Source organism: Nothoprocta perdicaria, unplaced genomic scaffold (genome assembly GCF_003342845.1).
Source record: "Nothoprocta perdicaria isolate Ctin4 unplaced genomic scaffold, notPer1 scaffold_0, whole genome shotgun sequence".
Classification (NCBI taxonomy): domain Eukaryota; kingdom Metazoa; phylum Chordata; class Aves; order Tinamiformes; family Tinamidae; genus Nothoprocta; species Nothoprocta perdicaria.
Window position 1 is genome coordinate 15404402 of NW_020454092.1, and position 9281 is coordinate 15413682.

The window sequence follows — 9281 nt, forward strand, 5'->3', positions numbered from 1 at the left end:
GCAGCTGCCAGGCGCGCGCTCCAGTTCAAAGTGAAAAGACCGAAATGTCCAGACTACCCCGCTCCCCTCCCGCGCAAAAGAAGTGCCACGGGATCCGTCACTCGGACGTGKTGTGCCCTGCGCAGGAGCTGGGCTCTTCTCTGCTAAGCTGTGCTCCTAGTGAGGCTGGACCTGCCTGGTGGAGCCCTTAGCTAAAGGGCCTTCGCCTCGAGCTGGCTCCTGAGGGGATGGAGCTGAAGCAGCCCCGCTTGTCTTGGGTACGGAGCCTGAGGCAAAATCTTTCAGAGCCACCATTCTCCCCCCTGGAAATGTGAGCTGAGGGCAGCGGCACCTCTTGTCATCCTGAGGGGACCGGTGGGACTCGGTACGGCAGCTCATGGCGGGATTGTGTCCAAACAGGACCTGTGGTGGGGAGCTGCTGKCCCCCCACCTGCCTCAGCTCCCCTGCTCCGAGGCAGCTGTGCAGGGAGCAGCCCACCCCTCTCCCCAGCATCTCCCTGGCATCAAGGCAGACCATATCTGCTTGTATTCGCCAGTGTYTGCATGGGAGTTTTTCCTGTTTGTGCTGTTGAGATTCCTGCATCCATTTGGACTGWCAGGCCTGAGGTGGAAGCACGTTTCTCTTTTGAGCTGGCTTTTGCAGACGACACTATTTTTAAGACGACACTTTTATTCAAGAATGCTGAATGACGAAGCTCTGGRCATTTGTTTGGATATTTTAAATCAGGTGCTTGAGTCAACAATCTACAACTTGAGCCTTTCCCTGAATGCCTGGCTCTGTTTAAGCTACACAGTTTTTCAAGGTGAAGACCGAGTTTCTCATTGCCAGGGTTTGCTAGATCTCCCACAGTTGTGTCCGTGCTGGGAGGTACCGGGAGCGGGATGTAATCCGGTCCCAGGGCAGGCAAGCCAAGCCTGGCTCTGCTCGCATGGCCGAGGATCTCCGTGACCCAGCTTGCAGAATGCAGTACATGTAATGGAGCAGATCTGCATCCCAGCCTTACCACTAACTCCACAGTTGCAAACGCTTTCCATATTGGGAACTTCCTCACTGTACTACAAAAAATCAAAGCTACYACATCTTCTTAAAGAAAAATATTAATTATAAGGCCAGATCTTCGCTCTAGGAAAAATGACAGTGACGTCAACAGGGATTTTGCCAACGAATAGGGTCAAGATCAGGTCCATCTGACCCTAAGCATGGTTTCCCCATGAGTACTATGTGGGCTGCTTGAAGGGGCTTTCAAACTGCTTTGCATGCTGTGTTTGGATTCCTTTCCTGGCCTCCAGAAGAAAGAGAGCAATCTCCTACCAATAGTATCARGATGAGTGACTTTTACAGAAGGCAAAAGAGAGATTTGCATGCTACTCCCTGAAATTTTTCAAACAGGTAAAAAACACAGAGAGGCGGGATGGGTTTTCATTCATGAAAGTTGTAGTTTCTACAAAAGAAGCACATTCAGTTTCCAGGAAGGGCTTTTTTTTTTTTTTTTTTCTTTTTTTTTTTTGCCCACAGGGTAGCACTTCACTGCTGTGAAGGATCTTACCGTGAGAGCACTGACCKTGACCTGTGTCCACACCGGACTTTGGTGGTTGGATGCAACGTGGCAGTAGCAAGGCGTGCGCTGCTCGCTAGGCACTGACCCCTCAAATTGCTTCCCAACCCTGTCCCACCCCTTGGAAAAGCAGCACCTGGGCCCTCAGCTTCTCTCCTCAGCATTGCTGGTGTGACAACCCAAGCCCACAAGCACAGCGAGGAGAGGGCCASGCTCCAGGTGCCCACGCAACTCACGGGCAGACACTTCTTACTCCCTAAGACGCCTCAGAGCTCACCACCAACTCATACCCGGGCATATTGTGCCTCCAGGTTGTTCAACAGCTGCTGTGTGTGACCCAGCTCCCACCTAAAATGACATCTGAAGAAGGAAGGGTTGTGCAGCCCTTGTCACAATAGTTGTGGCACCATGAGAGCTAATGCCAGTCACAATATAGGACCTTCTCTGTTATAAACCACTTATAAACTACAGAGACCCGATGGTCTCTTGATGCTGTAGCAGGAGGACAGCTGCATTTGTTCACAGCTGTATGTGGCAGTGCCATTTTTAATGTGATACTGCAGCGTTTGACATCCTGAGTGTCTTTGACTWGGTCTATCCTCTTTCCTCCTTCCTCCTCTTTCCCAAATCTTTTGCAAAGTAGTGTTGGAACAGAGGGGCCTTGGCAGAAGTACGAAGATTGTAGATAGTAGGAATATCTCCCCTGGCATGACTCAATATCTCAAATACTGAAAAAGACATCTGAGATGTCTGTAAGACGATGTGAGACCGTGTTTAATCATGGGTGCCGTGCTGTGAGGTAGGGTGATTACCCTCATTGATAATATATGGATCAAAGAACCCAAGGCAGGAATAAACAAACATCTCTGGCACCGGGTAAGTCTCCCACTAGCCGAAAGTCAGGTGTGAGTGGAGGGGGGATTGCCTGTTTTACAGCTGCTTCCCTGAACTCAACCCTGATGTTGCAAGAATCTCCTAGCTGTGAAAACATGGCCTCGCCTTGATTTATGCCACTTGTGGGTAAGATGACTAAGTTAAAAAAAAAAAAAAGAAAAAAGACAGAACAAGAACAGGAATCCCAGTGGGAGCGCGATGCGGGTGTGTACCAATTTGATGAGACAGGCAGGTTGTGAAAACTTMAGCCAAATTTCCAGGCGGTAGAAAGAGGAGACCACAAACCACATGATATCTATCACAATGTTCCACCTAAGACTCAAAAGCATGCCACAAACTTTTATGAAGACTCTTGTTAACAGCAAGGGAAATTAATTCTTTTGTGTAATTTTAACATTTTTTTCTCCTTCAGATGAGTTCCATATGTCCTTGTGATTTTTTCCTTTAAACACAGCAGTTTAAAATGAAACAAGTAACATTTAGCTTGCTTCTAAAGCAAATATTTACAAAAACATAAAATAATGGCTCTGATCTTTGGAAAATGTATACTACTCCCTACCTGCTACTGTTTTGCTTGTAGCTGGAGTAACAGAGATGCTGTGTAATAAACCCCAGGGCTGTAAACACAGCATAACAGTGTGATTAGCAGTAATCAGATGGAATTCTAGCTATTAAATACTCTGCAGAAATAAGAAGGATAAACTGAAAGGGAAGGCTACAGTATTTTGTTTTTACAAATTTCAAGAAATCTCATGGAGGAATAGACTTTTAATCTTGGAAAAGTATAGGAGCATAGTGGTATTAGCTAATGCTTATGTCATGTATCATCTTCAAAGGGCTCTACGAAATAAATACTAATCATTTTACCGACCACTTAAAGGCAACCACTTGAGGGGTGTGGTGAGGCAGCAACTTAGCAAGTAAGTTGCATTAAGACAGGAAGTGAAGATAGCCAAATTCAAGAAGTTGGTGTGGGTACAAAAATTTGTGGAGGCTTTAATAGTTTCTAATCAAGCAAGCTACCTCATGGAATTGGGGGCAAGTTACATCTTATTGAGAAACTGGCACTGGAACTTCTAATTACAGCGAGTTTTGAACAGGTAAAGAGGGATATTAGTAGATCTTAGAGGAAACAGCTTGTGAGGGATCAGTATTTGCAGGAGGCAACAGGAGGTAAAACTTTTTTTTTTTTTTTTTTTGTCAGAACATGTTCCTTTAATCTCTTCCTATATTCTTGCCTTCCTCCCAGGAAAAAATACAGTATTGTTGGCCTGTGCCATATCAATAATTTTCAGTCTCTGCCACTATGTATTTGGTTTTGAAGACTTTAAAAGCAGCCAGTGGATTTCAATCTCTTTTTTTTGTTGTTGTTGTTGTTGTTGTTTTTTGTTGGGTTTTTTTTTTTTWTTTTTTTGTTTCTCCTTGGTAGAAATAGATGTTTGGCCCACTGACTGCCAAAACCTGCCCTGTGTTAGAACCCAGCATTTCCTTCTCCATTCCCCATGAATGAAGCTGAAGATGTCTTCTGCTCCCTGCAGGGATGGCAAACAAGAACCACTCCTGTTGTACTCTGGAGATCATTGAATAATTTTGTTTGAAAGGGACCTTGGGAAATCTCTGGTTCTACCACCCATGCCCACAGCAAGATTAACAGCTATGTTAGATCATGTTACTCAGGTCTAAATAAGATACTAATTAGACTTCTCTGCTTTCTTGTGGACATATGCCTTTATAAATAACTGTCCTGGACTCAAAAAGTAGCAAGCCTAAAATCATGCTGTAACCTGTATCTGCCATGACACCTGTGCTGTGGTGTGTCTGGCAAATACAGATTTTTCATACAACAGACTGATTTTGACTCTAGCAGTTGTATTCTCATGTAACTCCATTTTTCGGTTGTATAATTCATGATTCAAAACGTGCAGTTGTCAGAGGAACAAGTCTCTACTCACTTAAGGCTGTCACACTGAAATTGTTTAGTTATCACTACTCTTTTAACATGTTTTTTTTTCGTCTTTTTGTGTGCGTTGCAAGCAATACCATGTAGTCATTGTAATCGGTCTTATTTTTCCTTGCCTGCTTGTCCTTTCATGTCCAAATCAGTGTCATTTGTCTCTGTTTCAGGGACAACCAATCTGATTCTTAAAGCAAATCTTCCCTTTATCCTAACACCCTCCCTTCCAAGGACTAGGTATGAATTTTGCAGCCCAAGAGCATTAATAGCTTGTATTACACTTTGCAAAGTCTCACCTTGTGCTGTGGCCTCTGCAATGACAGACCACATCCTGCCTAGGACTAGGCGTGTAAATACACTGAAGAAAACCGCTCCCAGCGTCCGACTCCGGGATGCATTCTCCCTCTGTAGAAAGTTTAGTCTGAGTATGTGTGTGTATATAAAGTTACATATGCACATGCCTAGGAAGGTGTATGTATCTGTGTGTGTGTCTGTTTATGTATATTGTATGTGTTTATATATATATATGTATAAGGTATGTGTGTCTATACATACACAAAATGATGAGATGGGAGAGAGTTGTTAATGCTCCATTATATGTTTTTCAACTCTTTTTTTCCCCCATTTTCTGAAAGATATACTGGAATTGTGCCCATGAAAGGAGAAGAAGCCTGTCCTTCTGTCCTTTTCTACTGTAGGTATTTTTGTATCCTAGATCTCTGAGATCTACTTTCGGGTACATAAGCCCTTGCATTCGATTCCAGCTATTCAATCCCTAAAATACCTTAAATCAGAAAGACTAGGAAAAAGCATCTGAAAGAAACTAACACACCCAGACTGGGGTAATCTCACTGCTGCRTATCAAAAGCTGCAATTGTTGCTTTAATACAATTAGATTTTGTCTTCACAGCCTTGTAAGCAGAGAGATTTCGTCCTGTTCAGCATAGTTCAGTGTGTGGTTCCAGTAGCACCACTTCAATTCCTAAACAGTCCAAAATGTTTGGAAAGTGATTGTGAGCTCAACTGCTCCAGAGTCATTTAAATGYTCCACTTTTTATTGTCACTTACTATGTTTCTTCCCCCTGGCTTCCAGATTGCCATCAGTTTCTACACCCTTGGTATCATTACCTGTAGTTTAGTGTGTATTAGTGAGAAGCCTAAGCAGAGTTTCATCAGGAGGATGAGTCTTTATTACAGATAAATCACATATCTGAGAGAAAACTGCTGAGAAAAGAGGCTACACATGACTGACATTCTCCTAATCTGGAGCAGTATATTCCAAGGAAATGCCGTAACTCAGTGCATGTTTCCRAAACAGCTGATTTACCAAAAGCATTCAGGGTGTTTGAATACACAGAGTGCACATACACAAAATGTGCCAGTATTTTGGTGATCTGCTTTTAAAAATGACTGCTTTTTTCTTTTGGAGATGGTGGAATATGGTTTGCATCTGTTGCGTGTGTATGGGCCTGCTCCTTATTAAACTTATGGCCCTTTTTTTCCAGTAACCACTTCAGTGCTGTGAATCAACATTACTGGATCAGAAAAACAACATCTGTTGATTGGATAAACAAAAGTCTTGTTAGCTAGAAGTTTAATAGATCACAAAGTATCACCAAGTCTGTTTCTATGTTAATAAATTTCACCATGGGATATTTTCTGATGTCTCATGACAAAACTGGCCTAAGTAAATCAGAGCTTAAGTATTTTCCATTATTTATCTTGGTGTTTTGTGAGCTTAACAATAGAAATTGGCCAGGATTTGGTCTTCCCTATTTTCTGTGTACCATTACCTTTGTGTTTAGCTTCATGAATCTTYAATGAGTAGATTTAGAAGGGATCTTCTCTGGCCTGACTCGAGTTGGATCAGATGGACCTCTGCCATCCCAAACAGTTGCCCATCTTGCTTTGGGATTGGGGCTATGGCTAGAGCTCAGTAATAGGCGAAAACTTCATTTCATCTAGACTGTGCCCAAATAATTCTTTCCCATAATATTCCATTCTTCTCCTGCTGATCTAGTCTGCTATTAAAAATCTCTTTGGTGGAGACTTAAYGTATTAGCAAATATAGCTCAAGTCCATACTTCATCCCCTGTTCTCAATCTCCTGGGCAGAAGATGGGGTGAATTCTAAGAAAGTTCATTGAGCAACAGTCATTCTCTCCTCTTGGGCTATGGAATTGCCCAGAAATGATCTAGTTGATCATCCCATGAAGGTGATGGACCCTTCAGCTGTCAAGTTTTGCTAGGAGGCCTCCATGACTTCAAAAAGGGGAATCCCTGCTGTATCAAATCAAGCACAGACAAAGCTTTTAAGAGTATAGTCAAATCCAACATTTGTGCTAAGTGAGATTATGGGCAAGACTATACTAGATTAGTCACTGGCATGGAGTGAGTGATACTATCCGGCTACGTCTTGCGAGGCCACCAGGGACCTGTTTGGATCTGATCATCTGCAGACCATCTTTCAATAGCAGCTGAGAGCAAAGTGTTGTATGGRAATACTTGATCAGAGTATGATCTTCTGTGTTATCTTAAGGCCTATTTATCCCATCACTAAACATAATTTTCCCATTTTTAAGAAGCTTCTATAGAGGGGGGGATATATGTGTRTGGTTCACCCACACACATACTGTGGCAAAATAGACTCCTGTTTGCTTCTTTCTTTCACTGGAAATAACTTTTCCTGGTTTGACTAAAATATATAAATGTGCCTAATCATGAGAATGAAGCTTTAGCAATTCAGGTCCTAGTAATATTCCTTTCAAAGCAGTTTTTATTTGAGCATGTATTTAGGCTGTACTTAGAAGCTACTCATGTCTTGAAATCACACTGTGGGCATCCAGTGCAAGTTATATGGGAGAGTTAATAAAACAGTGATGCTGTGCTCTGCTAAAGCACATCACAACTTATGTATCTCTTCTTCTCTCTTCTGAGTGATTGTTGAAGGATTGTCAAGCTCTTTTCTTTAAAAGCAAAGAAAAAATCCAACTGAGAAAAATGACAAAAGTTGGCAAGAAGACCAAGCTCTACCTACTTTTTCTGAAGCCTGATCTGATTTCATACAGAAGCAGACCTTGCAGGTAATGAAAAATCTGAGTTTTCTGAGCATGTCCTTTCCTTGAATATATTCCTTTAAATGCCCATTGTAGCATATACCTYTTTCATGTTTGCTATTGTTTGAAAAAAAAAACAAAACAATTGATTATATATGTATTTTTATGACTCATATATGCATTTTTGTCAAAATCAGAGAGCAATAGCTGCAGGAAACCCAGAAGTTTGCAGAGGGAATAAAAGACTTTCCAGAAGCAAGAAGTTATGACTATTTGAATCTCATTGGGATGATGTGCATTAGAAACATCAGTCATACTTCTTGTTGTCGTTGCTAACTTACACAGAGAAAATGCCTTTCATAGATGAAAAATGTTTTGCTTATTCACAAGCCCCATAGAAATAAACATTATTTTAAATGTATGTATTGCTAGCAGCAAGGATTTTATTTTTCATGCCATGTGCCAAACTTTCATTAGTCAAAGTGTGAAAAATCCCATTTGCTGTGTTTTGAAGAGTTCGTGCTGAAAGCATTTAAAGAGTAATTCACTGATCTTTCAATCACAGGAGAAAGGATCACCCTGGGAGCTGGCCAACCACATGGGATTCAGGGGATGTGTTTCAATTCTCAGCTTTGTAACCCGTCCTTTGCTTGACTTTGGGCAAATTGCTTCAACTGTCCGCACCTTGGATCCGCAATGACAAGGATCAGGCTTTCAAATCATAAATTTGTTCAGTAGAATAAACTTACTATATCTCAGATACTAATGTACTGCTAGACACGTGTTCAGACTCTTCACATTTGCCTAACATACAGACAAATGGATGCAAGTCTGGGTCTGAAAATAGGTTTTGGAAAAGTTCCAGAACACAAACAGTGTGAAYCCTTATTTCACTAAAACTAGCAAAAGCTTTTCTGTGTGCTTGGGTACCTGCATGCTCCAGTCACTGCAGGCTGCAGTCACTGCATCCTAACCCTACCTCCCCTTGGAGCAGATTCAGAGAGATAAGACCACTACGATGTCCTCTCTAAATGAAGTCACTGTGAAGGAGAGGCTGTAAAGGGTCATGTGATGACTAGAGCCGCCCTCAAAATGGATTTCACTTARTGGATTTACTTCCATGAAGCCATGCAGATGTATCCATGAAAATATAAATTGAACATGAGTTTGAAATGTTCACCTGTGCAAATGAATTCTGTCTAGTGTCTATTATTCTGCTGTATAAAATCAGAAGAACATAAAGGCCAACATAAGTAAGATCAAAACCACTGCTTATTCAGATGGAAAGTATTGCTTAAGTCCCTAGAGTTACATGAACTCAACCTAGGAGTTTATGTTCCTTCTTAGAAATAGTGCTGCCAAGTTCTGGACAGAATTTACAGAACAAATCTGTCACCATTGTAATTCATTGCAAATGGGAACAAAGTTTATCAACTAAATTATAGATGATGCAGTCTTGTATCAGTTCTTTAAGTGCCCTTTTTTTGGCTTCTTTTTGTGTTCCTTCTCTGCCCTCGTTGAGATGCCCAGTGAAAGACTTAACTACATTTTCACCGTCTTGTGAGGCACCGATGATAAAGCAAATGAAATATTATTCTTTCTGAGTAGTAAATTTATGGCAGGCAATAACAAGTCCATGAGAATTTATATGGCCTTTTGCCAAAGAAACCAAGCATTGAATCTGTATGCTGAAAAATGTACGCATGTCTGTTCCGGTGTTTAAGGAGCTGTGGGAAATCCATTTTTTCTTTGAAAAGACAAGAAAGTACTCTAGATCACCTATGACCTTCTTTTTAAAGCACAGCCTGAAAGTCATCAGAAG

At 41.7% G+C, this 9281-nt stretch overlaps 1 long non-coding RNA gene across 1 annotated transcript; it reads left to right on the forward strand.

The window, feature by feature from the left end:
• The first annotated feature begins 3486 nt into the window (after window positions 1-3486).
• Window positions 3487-8657, forward strand: LOC112946527. The gene is made up of 3 exons (XR_003249260.1): window positions 3487-3550; window positions 7341-7486; window positions 8025-8657. It is a non-coding gene; the product is annotated as an uncharacterized LOC112946527 (long non-coding RNA).
• The last annotated feature ends 624 nt before the right edge of the window (window positions 8658-9281 follow it).